Genomic DNA, 13,883 nt, shown 5'->3' on the forward strand with positions numbered 1-13,883 from the left:
GGTTGTTGGTGTTGAGAGTTTGGCATATATTGATGGAGATCTACATGTTGGTGCTGATATGGAGTTTGTTGTTGCTAATGCGGGGTTTGTTGTTGCTGGTGTGGATTCACTAGTTGTTGATGTGAATGGAAGTTTTCTAATGAAGCATTATGTTCAGTTTGTTCTTGGGAATGAGCATGCTGATTGGATGGTTGAGATTCTGGTGTTTGATAGAGTGATGCAGATGTGGAAGATTTGTATGGTGGTTTTCTTGTCTCTGTTGAGGTGGAAACCTTTGGTAAAGATGAAGATGATGGTAGATATTTCTTTTGGCATCAAAGTGTGGGACACACTTTTCTATCTACGGGGGGAGTCTGATGCAGGAGCATCTTGCATGGGAAAATTATTGGAAAAAATAAAATTTATTAAAAAAAAAAAAAAAAAAAAAATGGAGGAGAGAGAAAGTGACGAAAATTAGAGGAGAAATAATAAATAAATAAAAAGGGAAAAAGGAGAAAAAGAAAAAAAGAGGAATTTCTATTTTCGAGGTGCATAGGTGGCATAAAATAGAAAAATAGGAAAAATAGTTGTCATTCCATTAATCGAGGTGTGTAGGTGGAAATTCTAGAAGGTTTTGGATAAATCATGTATTTAATATTTGTTGGATGCTTAGTTGTATTTGGGTGGGAATTTAATATTTATTTAAAGATAGTTGTATTTACCCTTTATCCCACATTGGTTGTGCTTGTAATGTCTTGGGTTAGAAGTGCCTATTTAAGCAAGGCTTATTATCATTTGTAATCAAGCTCAAGGAGAAGCTCAAGGAGAAGCTCGAGGAGTAGTAGCTTAAGAAGGAGAAGCTTGAGGAGTAGAAGCGTGAGAAGTAGAAGTTTGAGAAGTAGAAGCTAGAAGGTGTGAAGACTCTTATTTAGGATTTCTCTTATGTGGAAGAAGTCATATCATCTTGTGGGTGTTGTAAGGATCTTCAAGTATAATAAAATTTCTTGTGAAGCATTTTTTTGGTCTCCATATTGTTGCTTTCTTGATTGTGAGTGAGTAAGGGTGGTGTGGCCCTCTATCACAAATAGTTCTGATCTATTAGGTGGTTTTATGATTCAATTTCATGCATCTTATTATATTTGTTTCAAAGAAATGAATAAAGATGCAATAGCAAGTTAAGTTTCATTCTAATATCTTGTCTCCCATTCATGTTGTTTGTGATCTTTTTTGTTTTGTAAACAAAGAGTATGAAACTCAGTTGCAATCTATTCTAGGTTGTATATGTTGATTTATTTTGCATATGATTCAAGGAGTCATGTAAATGCTTAATTTATCATTTCAAGGTTGCAGATCTCATAAAGGGATAGGTTGAGTATGAGATTTAGAAAGATGTAGATGTCAAATTTACAAGGTTAATCAATAGATCAGAAAATTGTGATGTATGATATATGTCAATAACTTTTAGGGATGTTTTATAAGGGTTTGTGGGATTCTCCAATAGATAAGACACTTATCAACTACATGATCAGAATGTTATGTTGTTCATATCATGGTTTTGCTAAAAATCAACATCATTAATCAAATATCTTTTCCCTTTAATGTTGAAAGAACTAAAAAGTGTTTCCCTTGCTTGGCTTATCAAGTTCTTAGGTCCTATTATTAGCTATTTCATGTCTGAGATCATTACATAAGTGTTCGAAGATTAAGGGTTTTATCTTCTTTGTTAGATTCAAGTGTATGTTTAGCACTAGTACCATATAAATGCATTTGAGGTCCATCCACCTAGGTTTTGCAGAGCCTAAAGTAGAAGAAGGGTCTTGCCTTATAGTTGGCTTGATGTCTAAAAGGATACATTATAGATGAGAAGTGGATGTCTCTAGATGTATTCTATTCTCGTTGGGGTAATTTCAAACTCTGACATTCCAAAACACCAACAATCCAAATATAAAAATTTAGAATTATTTAATGTAGATAATATAATGTTATTTCAAAAGAAAATTTAAAGTGTCATGTAATGACCCCATCTTTTAGCCTTCACATTCTCCAAAGTCTAAGTGGAGCATAAGAGGAAATTAAATTAATTTCTTATAAAGTCATTAAATAAATTAAAATTAAAAATTAAAAGGTGACTTTATACTTAATTAATTTAATTAATTATTGTATTACAAGGGAGAAGCTTCTAGAGTGTGTATTAATTATTGGAAAGGTGGAAGCCTCTAGTAATTTAATTATCTAGAAGCACAATTAATTATTGTATTGCAAGGGAGGAGTTTCTAGAGAGTGCATTAATTATTGGAAGGGGGAAGATTCTAGCACTTGCAATTAATTAATGTTTTAGTTCCTTCTAGAAGGGTGAAGGAAAAGGATAAATAAGGGTGAGAGTCTCATTGTAGATCATTAGATTTTTGTGAATGACATTTGATAAGAGCTTGGATGTGTGAGCCACATATCTTTCTTGGCATTAGAGGATGTTCATCCTCTCTTGTAAAATTCTAGACATCATTACCTTGGGGTTTGGCCTTTGGAATACATTGCTTGTACTTGATTTCATCATTTTGAGAATTAATAAAATTTGAGCATCGGTTGCATCTTTAATTTGCATTAAAAAATCTATTTCAGCAATTGGTTTAGTTTTGGGCATTTTTAGGGTGCCCAATAAAGTGGTATCAAAGCTTTCTTGCAAAGTGTTTCACAAAGTTATAACTAGTGGGTACCCATTATAGTGGCATTAGAGCTTTCTTGCCAAGTGTTTCACAAAGTTATAATTGTTGGGTGCCCATTATAGTGGTATCAGAGCTTTCTTACAAAGTATTTCACGAAGTTATAACCAGTGGGTGCCCATTATAGTGGTATCAGAGCTATTTCTAGGGTATCCAATACAGTGGTATCAAAACCCATTATAGTGGTATCAGAGCTACCCATTACAGTGGTATTAGAGCTTTCTTGCAAAGTATTTAATGAAGTTATAACTAGTAGGTGGCCATTACAGTGGTATTAGAGCCTATTACTATGGTATCAAAGCTTGCTTGCAAAGTATTTCATGAAGTTATAACTGGTTGGTGCACATTACTATGGTATCAGAGCTACAAGTCTTGCCATCCTGTGAAATTTTTCAGCATCTATTTTTGAGCATGCAACAAAGGCTTTATAATTTTCGCAATATTAGAGCTCATTACAAGGGCCCATTACAGTGGTATTAGAGCTATAAGTCCTACCATCCTATGGAGATCTTATAGGGAATTTGGAATAGCCAGATAGAGAGAAAAGTGTTTGACAAAATGTATCAGGAAAATGTAATGCTTAGGTTACTGGATACATTAGAGGAGGGACAATGTATGCAATAGGAGAAAAATAGGTGAATGGATATGATGCAATAGGAGTAGAATAGGCGAATGAATATGATGCAATAGGAGTAGAATAGGAAAATGCATATGATGTTGTAGCTTATGGCTAGATAGATGGGCATCAATATTGATGATTTGTAGGTTACTCCAATGCAGGATGTAGTTGATTTCTCAAATGGGATCGAGACACCACCTAACTATGCTGTTGGTGATAGTCAGGAGTCTACATATAAGACTTTGTTAGGGGATGGTGATGCAACAATAGTGGAATTAGGAGAATACGAGGGAACTGCCATATCAACACCCACTTCTATGTTAGTTGAGCCATCCCATGAGGAGTTTAGCAATAATGTGGTTGTAGATGTGTGCTCTGATGATAGTACACTTGGTATTGCTAATGAGGTGAGTAATATAGTGATAGAGTCATATAATACTATTGATCAACAAAGTGTTGATGTTCACTTCGGGGGTAGTACTACATTCAATATGGATGCAACATTGTCTTATGACAATCTAATGTTTGAGGTTGATGTTGATCACTCACTTGAGTGGAGTTGGGCTTTGTTTTCACCATCTACGAAGATTCAGTATTGTGTTCTAGCAGTTGGGAAGAAGATATTTCATAGATCTTCTACAAAGTTTCCTTCTGGTGACATTTTGACTTCTACATCATCAGCAAAAGTTTTGGAAGCTAGGCTATAGGACATGTGGTTGGTCCTAATGATGTTCATTTGTATTTAGTTTAATGCCCATAGGGATGTCAAATACTACTTCAATTGGGATTCGGGTGGAGGTTGGAGTTCATTGTGTTGTTGAATTGCTTGAGGCCAAGCAATTTCAAGGAGGGCGAACTATAATTACCCCATCTTTTAGACTTCATGTTCTCCAAACTCTAAGTGGAGCATAAGAGGAAATTAAATTAATTTCTTATAAAGTCATTAAATAAATTAAAATTAAAAATTAGAAGGTGACTTTATATTTAATTAATTTAATTAATTATTGTATTACAAGGGAGAAGCTTCTAGAGTGTGTATTAATTATTGGAAAGGTGGAAGCATCTAGTAATTTAATTTTCTAGAAGCACAATTAATTTTTGTATTGCAAGGGAGGAGTTTCTAGAGAGTGCATTAATTATGGGAAGGAGGAAGCTTCTAGCACTTGTAATTAGTTAATGTTTTAGTTCCTTCTAGAAGGGTGAAGGAAAAGGATAAATAGGGGTGAGTGTCACATTGTTGAGCATCAGATTTTTGTGAATGACATTTGATAAGAGCTTGGATGTATGAGTCACATATCTTTTCTTGGCATTAGGGGACGTTCATCCTCTCTTGTAACATTCTAGATGTCATTCCCTTGGGATTTGGCCTTTGGAATACATTGCTTTGTACTTGATTTCATCATTTTGGGAATTACTATAATTTCAACATTAGTTCAATCTCCATTTTGCATAAAAAATCTATTTCAGTAGTTGGTTCAACTTTTGTGCATTTCTAGGGTGCCCATTATAGTGGTATCAAAGCTTTCTTGCAAAGTGTTTCACAAAGTTATAACCAGTGGGTGCCCATTATAGTGGTATCAGAGCTTTCTTGCAAAGTGTTTCATAAAGTTATAACTGGTGGGTGCCCATTATAGTGGTATCAAAGCATTCTTGCAAAGTTTTTCACAAAGTTATAACTGGTGGGTGCCCATTACAATGGTATTAGAGCTATAAGTCTTGCCATCCTATGGAGTTCTTATAGGTAATTTGGAATAATCAGATAGAGAGAAAAGTGTAGGGCCCATTTACCGTTGCACCCAAAGCCATGACTATTAGTGAACATGGAACACCACATAATTAACCACATATGGGTAGGGGAGTGTGTTGCATCACCCAAAAATCTCCCCCTCAATGTGCATACCAGGTGCTTATGCGGTTTGAGAAGGCACCAAGGAGATTTGAACCCATGACCAGACCAAAACCAAGCTCTAATACCACTTTTAGGGCCCAGTTACCGTTGCACCAAAAGCCATGACTGTTCGTGAACATGGATCACCACATAATTAACCACCTGTGGGCAAGGGAGAGCATCGCATCACCCAACAATAAGTGTTTGACAAAATGTATATCGATCTAGATTAGGAAAATGTAATGCTCAAGTTACTAGGTACGTTAGAGAAGGGGCAACGTATGCAACAAGAGCATAATAGATGAATGGATATGATGCAATAGGAGTAGAATAGGTGAATGGATATGATGCAATAGGAACAGAACAGGTGAATGGATGTGATGTTGTAGCTTATGGCTAGACAGATGGGCATCAATTTTGATGATTTGTATGTTGCTCCAGTGTAGGAGGTAGTTGATTCTTCAAGTGGCATCGAGACACATATAGAGCCACCCAGCTATGATGTTGGTGATGTGAACATTTCAATGGAGTCAATAGATGTTGGTTTACACTCTAGTATTATTGATTCACAATATGGTGTTGAGACATGTGTGCACAATCAGGAGTCCACATATGAGGCTTTTTTAGGGGATGGTGATGCAGCAATAGTGGGATTCGAAGAATGCAGGGATACTGTGTCAATTGAACCATCCAATGAGGAGTTTAGTAGTATGCATGCAGTGTTTGATGTGTGTTCTAATGATGGCACATATGTTGACTATGAGTTTTCATCAACTACAAATCTAGTTCAATTTTTTGCTATGGTAGTTAGTGTTGCTCCTATGTCCATATATTTCAATGTGGCTACACCTATTGTTGATACAGTTAGCATGACTGCATATTGTTCACCTGTAGCTACATTTTTTCCAATGCATGTTTGTGATGATCAAGATTCCAGTCCAATATATATTTTGTGGATGGATATAGGGTAGAAGAGATTTCATAGAACTTTCGCGGAGTTGCCTTCTGGTGACACTTTGATTTTTACATCATAAGAACAAGTTTTGGGAGCTAGGCTATAGGACATGTGGTTGGTCCTAATGATGCTAATTTGTAGTTGGTTTAATGTCCACAAGGATGTCACATACTACTTCAATTGGGATCTCGATGGAGGTTGGAGTTCATTGTGTTGCTAGATTGCTTGAGGACAAGCAGTTTCAAGGAGGGCAGACTATAATGACCCCATCTTTTAGCCTTCATGTTCTCCAAAGTCTAAGTGCAGCATAAAAGGAAATTAAATTAATTTCTTATAAATTCATTAAATATATTAAAATTAAAAATTAAAAGGTGACTTTAAATTTAATTAATTTAATTAATTATTGTATTACAAGGGAGAAATTTCTAGAGTGTGTATTAATTATTGCAAAGGTTGAAGTTTCTAGTAATTTAATTTACTAGAAGCACAATTAATTATTGTATTACAAGGGAGGAGTTTCTAGAGAGTGCATTAATTATGGGAAGGGGGAAGCTTCTAGCACTTGCAATTAATTAATGTTTTAGTTCCTTCTAGAAGGGTGAAGGAAATGGATAAATAGGGGTGAGAGTCTCATTGTTGATCATCAAATTTTTGTGAATGACATTTGATAAGAGCTTGGATGTGTGAGTCACATATCTTTATTAGCATTAGAGGATTTTCATCCTCTCTTGTAACATTCTAGACATCATTCACTTGGGGTTTGGCCTTTGGAATACATCGCTTGTACTTGATTTCATCATTTTGAGAATTAATATAATTTCAACATTGGTTCCATCTTCAGTTTGCATTAAAAAATCTATTTCAACAATTGGTTCAGTTTTGGGCATTTTTAGGGTTCCCATTACATTGGTATCAGAGGTTTCTTGCAAAGTGTTTCACGAAGTTATAACTGGTGGGTGCCCATTACAGTGGTATTAGAGCTTTCTTGTAAAGTGTTTCACGAAGTTATAACTAGTGGGTGCCCATTACAATGGTAACATAGCTTTCTTGCAAAGTGTTTCATGAAGTTGTAACTGATGGGTGCCCATTATAGCTAGGGTGCCCATTATAGTGGTATTAGAACTCATTACAAGGGCCCATTACAATGGTATCAGAGCTTCCCATTACAGTAGTATTAGAGCCCTTTACATGTCACTTCTTTTTAAATTTTCTTCAAGCTTGCATTATTTAGGTTTATGGTTGAATTTATTCCCTCCTCACACTTAAAAAATTCTTATCACTGAGGTATTGTTGAGAATTTTCTGTGTACAAGGTATCTATCCTAGAATGAATCATGTATAGGAAGAAAAAAAATGTGATTGACATTGATTAGAAATTGGCTTAAAAAATAGAGAAAAACTAAAGGTCATTATAGTCCACTATTGATGAAAGAAAAAAATCTCACTACTCTATGAGGCAACACATAGAAATTTATTGGCATAGATATCAAATAGATTACTTTGACAAATTAACTTAGCTCAAAGTTGGTGAAGAAAGATTCAAGTTGGAGTAAAGTTATTTAATCCAAATATCTCAAAAGTTCTAATGACCCCTAATTTTTTCGTACTCAAAAAATTCTAAAAGTTTCCAATGTTTAAAAAAATAATTTTAAAATGAGAGATATCCACATTTTGGGATATTAAGGGTAGATTACCTAAGTTGATAAAGTAAAATTTTGTTAGTCTCCTAAATCATGAATATGACTCTTAAGTTTCATCATCTTTCTATTATATACAATGTTAAAGCATGTAGATTTGTCACATTAAAAACATTTGCATATAATGTATTAATTAAGCATGTAGATTCTTGAAGGATGTGTTGGCTCCTAATTTCATAGTTATTTTAACTACCAGGAAGCTAGAAAAAAGTACACATAAGGGAAACTAATTCATATGATGGATGCACTTTGAATAGAACCATGTCAAACTATAAGGCTACATTCCTTCTAAATTTTATGCTCTCCAAGACCTAGGTAGGTAGACCTTAAATTCATCCATGTGACCAATGTTGAAATATAGATTTGAATCTTTAAAAAATAGATTAAAACCCCAAATTCTTCTATGTACTCATGCAATAACAAAGGTATGCAATAGATACTAACTTAACCAATGCATTCACAAGCTAAGTGGGTGTTCTTTAGCATGAATGTTGATGCTATGGTGGAGCACTGCAAAACATTGATATGATGTATTTATAAATGTGTTTGTCATTGATGACAACATAGTAATAAGTTTGTAAAAGACTAACAGAGCAATAGACTATGACTTCTATACTGAGAATATTATATTACTTATATGATGATGCGCAGTTACAAGAACATACTAAATTGTGTATTTGTTACAAGGGAAAGTATGCAGAACCTAATGTGACAATGTATGGAAGATATGGTTGATCGACATAGAATTGTATAGAAATAGAGTATTAGGAAAGTAGTTCCTATTGTATGATTGCTACAGTTCACTACAATTGTAGTGAAGGGTTGCGCAATGAACTGGAGATAGTATATTGACTGTTCGTGACGTCAGAAAGTGTGCATGTATGGAAGTCACGCGTGTGAAAGTTTTTGTATAACTATGAGCTGACAACATTAACTAAATCTATATTTCATTTAATTAATGTGTGGAAAGCCAACTCAAGGATTTATTATTAAGCATGGTATAAAGGAAATATGTTATCTATGTTTTACATATAAAGAGTAGAGAAGACTTGCAAATTACTAAGTAGCAAAGCAATATAAAAGTAGAGTAACTTACCTATGCATGTAAGTGACCTTAAGGGCTATTGTTACTAAGTTTAGAGTTCCAGATCTGATTGCATGATCTAAAGGTGAAGGAGTCTAATATACTAGATAGAGAAAGAAGTGAAAGCTTGTTACACATATATTATTCTAAAAGGAATAGTACCAAGGTCAATTGGATAGTGGGTTCATTGATTTGATCCTAAAGCTATTTGGATAGTAAGTTCAGCTACCTTCCACAACTCCTAATAGGGTTGGAATCTCCTAATAGGGGTTCAAAGTCTCCTAACAAGGACTCTTTGTACTAAATGTTGTAATAGACTCCTAATAGACTCTATCCTCTAACAAGGAATATTCATATTAGTACATCATTTTTTGGGCATCATTCCCACTAGGATTTTCCCTTTGATCAAAGGTTTCCCTAGTCAACATATATGGTGTAATTATTTATGTGCATCTCTTTATAGTTGTTGTTTACTTTGGTTGGATGGTCAAGATTGTTTAAGAGGATAAATGTTTTAAATTGTCATATAACTGATTCACACACCCCCCCACCCCCCCCCCCCAGTTATATTGGTGGACTATTGTTTCTAAAAATTGGTATGAGAGCATTAGGTAAGTTTAACTTTGGGAGATCCATGGTGAACATGTTCAAAAAGGAAAGTCTGAGATTTGATGGCACAAATTATGATAGCTAGAAGGATAAAATGAAGACTCATCTTTTGCGCATGGGTCCAAGATATTGGCTTGCAACCAAGGCATCTAAAAACATTATAGAAGAAGACAATCTTAAAAATTGTACCATGGAACAAAGAGAATTATTTATGTACAACATAAGGCCAAGAGAAGCAATATTGTTAGCTCTACTTGAAAGTGAGTATAACTAGGCAAAACAACTCAAAACATCTCATGAAATTTGGAAAACCTTAGAAGCTAATTATGAGGGTGATACACATGCAAAAAGAGTTAGATTACAAAATCTACATTTCACATTCCAAGATGCTGGAATGATGGAAGATGAATATATAAGAAGCTATATTGGCAGAATATCTAAGATTGTTGCGGGAATCACATCTCTTGGTGGAGAGAAATCTGATGATGAAGTAATATGGAAGATCTTGAAAAGTCTGACACCACATTTCAAGATAATAACACAGATGATTCAGGTGATGATACCCTGTACTACTAATTTCACCAAAGAAATATTGCTTTGTAGTTTGGAAGTTGAAGAATTGATCTAAAATAATCTAGAGAATTAGCAAAAGTTGAGATAGCATTAAGTGCGTTAAATATTAAATCTGGTCTAGTAAGGAACACAAAAGTGCAAGGAGACATTGCTAGCAACAACAATTCTATTGAAGAAAAGATCCAAGAAGGAGTGGCTTTTCTTGTGGAAAGAGAAAAAGATGGTAAGAATATCTTTAAATGTTGGACATGTAATGAATATGGGCATTATGAATCTTAAGTGTCCTGAAAGAGAAAGAAAGTAAAAGGGAAGATTCAAATCTAGAAGACCTAGAAATTGTTTATTTACTAATGAAGATGATGAAGAAGAAGAATCTGATTAAAAAAAAGTGAAGATGAATTAGGATTCATAGCTATGAAGGAGGATGATCTTGATAGAGAGATCAAAGAAGAAAGCATTCTAATTTCACAAGTTGAAAGGAAAGATTGGATCATTGATAGTGGTTTTTCACATCGCATGACCGGTGATATGAGAAAATTTGTTAAATTTAGAATTCATGATGGAGGAATTGTCAAAGTAAGGAACAATGTAGCCTGTCACATTATAGGAATTGGATCTATCACACTTGATGGTAAAATAAATATTGATGATGTTTATTTTGTTGATGGACTAAAACATAACTTGTTAAGTGTTGGACAACTTATGAACAAAGGTTACCAATTATAGTTTGATAATGACACCTGCATCATCAAGGACAAGAAAAGAAAATTACTTGGTACTGGCACAAGAACTAGAGGTAATGTATTTTAGTTAAACAACGCTGAAATAACATGTTTAGTAACTAAAGTTGACAATAGTTGGTTATGGCATAGAAGATATTGTCACATAAACATTGATAATATTGTGAAAGCTAGTAATACAATTGTTGTGAGAGATTTACCCAAGATCACTAAACCCACTAACATTATTTGTAAGGAATGTATCTTGGCTAAGTAGAAGAAAGTTTCATTTCCTAGCAAGCAATTTGGTACTACACAAAAGCTGGAATTGGTTCATAAAAATTTGAGTGGTCTTGCAAGAACAAGAGGATTCTAGGGAGAAATTGAAGAAGAAGTTTACATTGAGCAACTAGAAGGTTTTCCTTTGATAGTAGAGAAGGATATGGTTTGTATATTAAAGAAAGCCTTGTATGGATTAAAGCAAGCACCTAGAACTTAGTATGCAAGGTTGGATAAATACCTAGCAAAACTTGAATTTGCTAAAGGAACAACAGATAGCAACTTATACTTGAAAGAAATGGAAAATGGTTTGTTGATAATCATTGTATTTGTTGATGATATCATTTTTGGAGGAAATGATGAATCCATTAACAAATTCTCATAAGATATGAAGAATGAATTTGAGATGAGCATGATAGGAGAAATGAAATTTTTCTTAGGATTGTAAATTATTCAAAACAAAGAAGGTATCTTTATTTCTCAAACCAAGTATTTGAAAGATTTGCTAAAAAGATTTGGACTAGAAAATTGTAAACCTGTTGCAAATCTGATGGTAACTGGTCACGAGTTATCAAGCAAGGATGAGACACCTACTATTGAACAAAGAATCTATAGATCTATGATTGGAGGATTGCAATATCTAGCTCATAGTAGACTAGATATAGCTAATGCAGTTGGAATTGAGGCACAATTACAGTCGATGCTAAAGAATATCACTACATAGTTGTAAAAAGGATATTTAGATATCTAAAAGGGACATTTGATTATGGCATTTGGTATGATAGAATTAATGATTTTACCCTTTTCACTTATACTGATGTTGATTGGGCTGAAGATATGGATGATAGAAAAAGCATCAATGGAGGAGCATTCTTTCTTGGTGGAATGCTAGTTTCTTGGCTCAGTAAGAAACAAGATTGCACTTCACAAAGTACTATAGAAGCAGAACATGTTGCAACAACAAAAAATTGTAATCAAGTTATATGGATGAAGTAGATGATGAAGGAAATTGTAATTAAATTCAAATAACCTATTATTATTTACTATTATAGCACAAGTATAGTAAGCATGTCTAAGAAACCTATATTGCATTCTAAGACTGAGCACATCTCTATAAAGTATCATATGTTGAGAGAGGAAGTTACGGAGAAAGAAATAAGACTAGAATATAATGATAGTAAGGAACATATTGTAGACATTTTCACAAAGGCATTTATCTAAGAGGTATGCTTGGGGTTATGCCCCTACCTACTTTTGAATAGAAGATGCAAAAATGCATTAATATAGGATACATAGCACCATTGTTAGATTGGACTAAATGTTGATGCTTCCTCAATGGGGGAGTATCTATAATGAATAGAGTCAGCAAAGGACTCCTAGTAATTGTTAATTAGTATGCAACAATGTCTTTAGACACTTGATTTTTTTATGGATTTATATATAGGAAAGTTGTAAAACAACAAACTAACTTCTGATCATGCTGATAAATTATTGTATGTTCAAGAAACTGAACCATTGCATATTATCTTTGGTGTTGATGTCAATGGGGGAGAAAGTGACATGAAAAACATTCTATGTGGTTCAATTGAGAAGAAAGCAGAACATGATAGTATTTTTGGAACTTAGATGTTTTCATCTAGTTGCTATCAATGCCAAAGGAGGAGATTGTTAGCATTAATGTTGATGCAATGGGAGAGCATTGTAGAACATTGATATGATGTATTTATAATTTTATTTTTCATTGATGAAAACATAGTAATAAGTTTGTAGAAGATCGACAGAGCAGTAGATTGTGATTTCTATATTAAGAACATTATATTACTTATTTGATGATGTGTAGTTACTAGTGCATACTAAATTGTGTATTTGTTACAAGGGCAAGTGCACAAAACCTAATGTGAGAATGTACAAAAGATATGGTTGATCTATAGAGAACTATATGGAAGTAGAGTATTAGGAAAGCAATTCTTGTTGTATGATTACTACAGTTCATTACAATTGTAGTGAAGGGTTGTATAGTGAACTGAAGATAGTATACTGATCGTTGATGACATTAGAGAGTGTGCATGTATGAAAGTCACACATGTGAAAGTTTGTGTATAATTGTGAGCTAACAACATTAATTAAATGTGTATTTCATTTAATTAACATGTGGAAAGTTGACTCAAGGATTTATTATTGAGCATGGTATAAAGGAAAGATGTTTTTCATGTTTTTCATACAAAGAGTAGAGAAGACTTGCAAATTACTAAGTAGCAAAGCAATACAAAAGTAGAGTAACTTACCTATGTGTGTAAGTGACCTTAAGGGTTATTATTACTGAGTTCAGAGTTCTAGATTTGATTGCATGATATGAAGGTGGAGTCTGATGTATTGGATAGAGGAAGAAGTGAAAGCTTGTTACACATCTATTATTTTGAAAGAAATAGTACCGAGGTCAATTGGACAGTGGGTTCATTGATCTAATCCTAAAGTTTTTTGGACACTGGATTCAGCTGCCTTCCATAACTCCAAACAGGGTTGGAATCTCCTAATAGGGATCGAATTCTCGTAGCAGGGACTCTTTTTACTAAATATTGTAATAGACTCCTAATAGTATCTATCCTCTAACAAGGAATATTCATATTAGTACATCATTTTTTGGGCATCGTTCCCACTGGGGTTTTCCCTCTGATCAAGGTTTTCCCTAGTCAACATATCTAGTGTAATTGTTTATGTGCATCTCTTTATGGTTGTTGTTTACTTTAGTTGGATGGTCAAGA

The sequence above is a fragment of the Cupressus sempervirens genome, chromosome 2 (genome assembly GCF_028749045.1).
Source record: "Cupressus sempervirens isolate cs-2001-9-10 chromosome 2, ASM2874904v1, whole genome shotgun sequence".
NCBI lineage: Eukaryota > Viridiplantae > Streptophyta > Pinopsida > Cupressales > Cupressaceae > Cupressus > Cupressus sempervirens.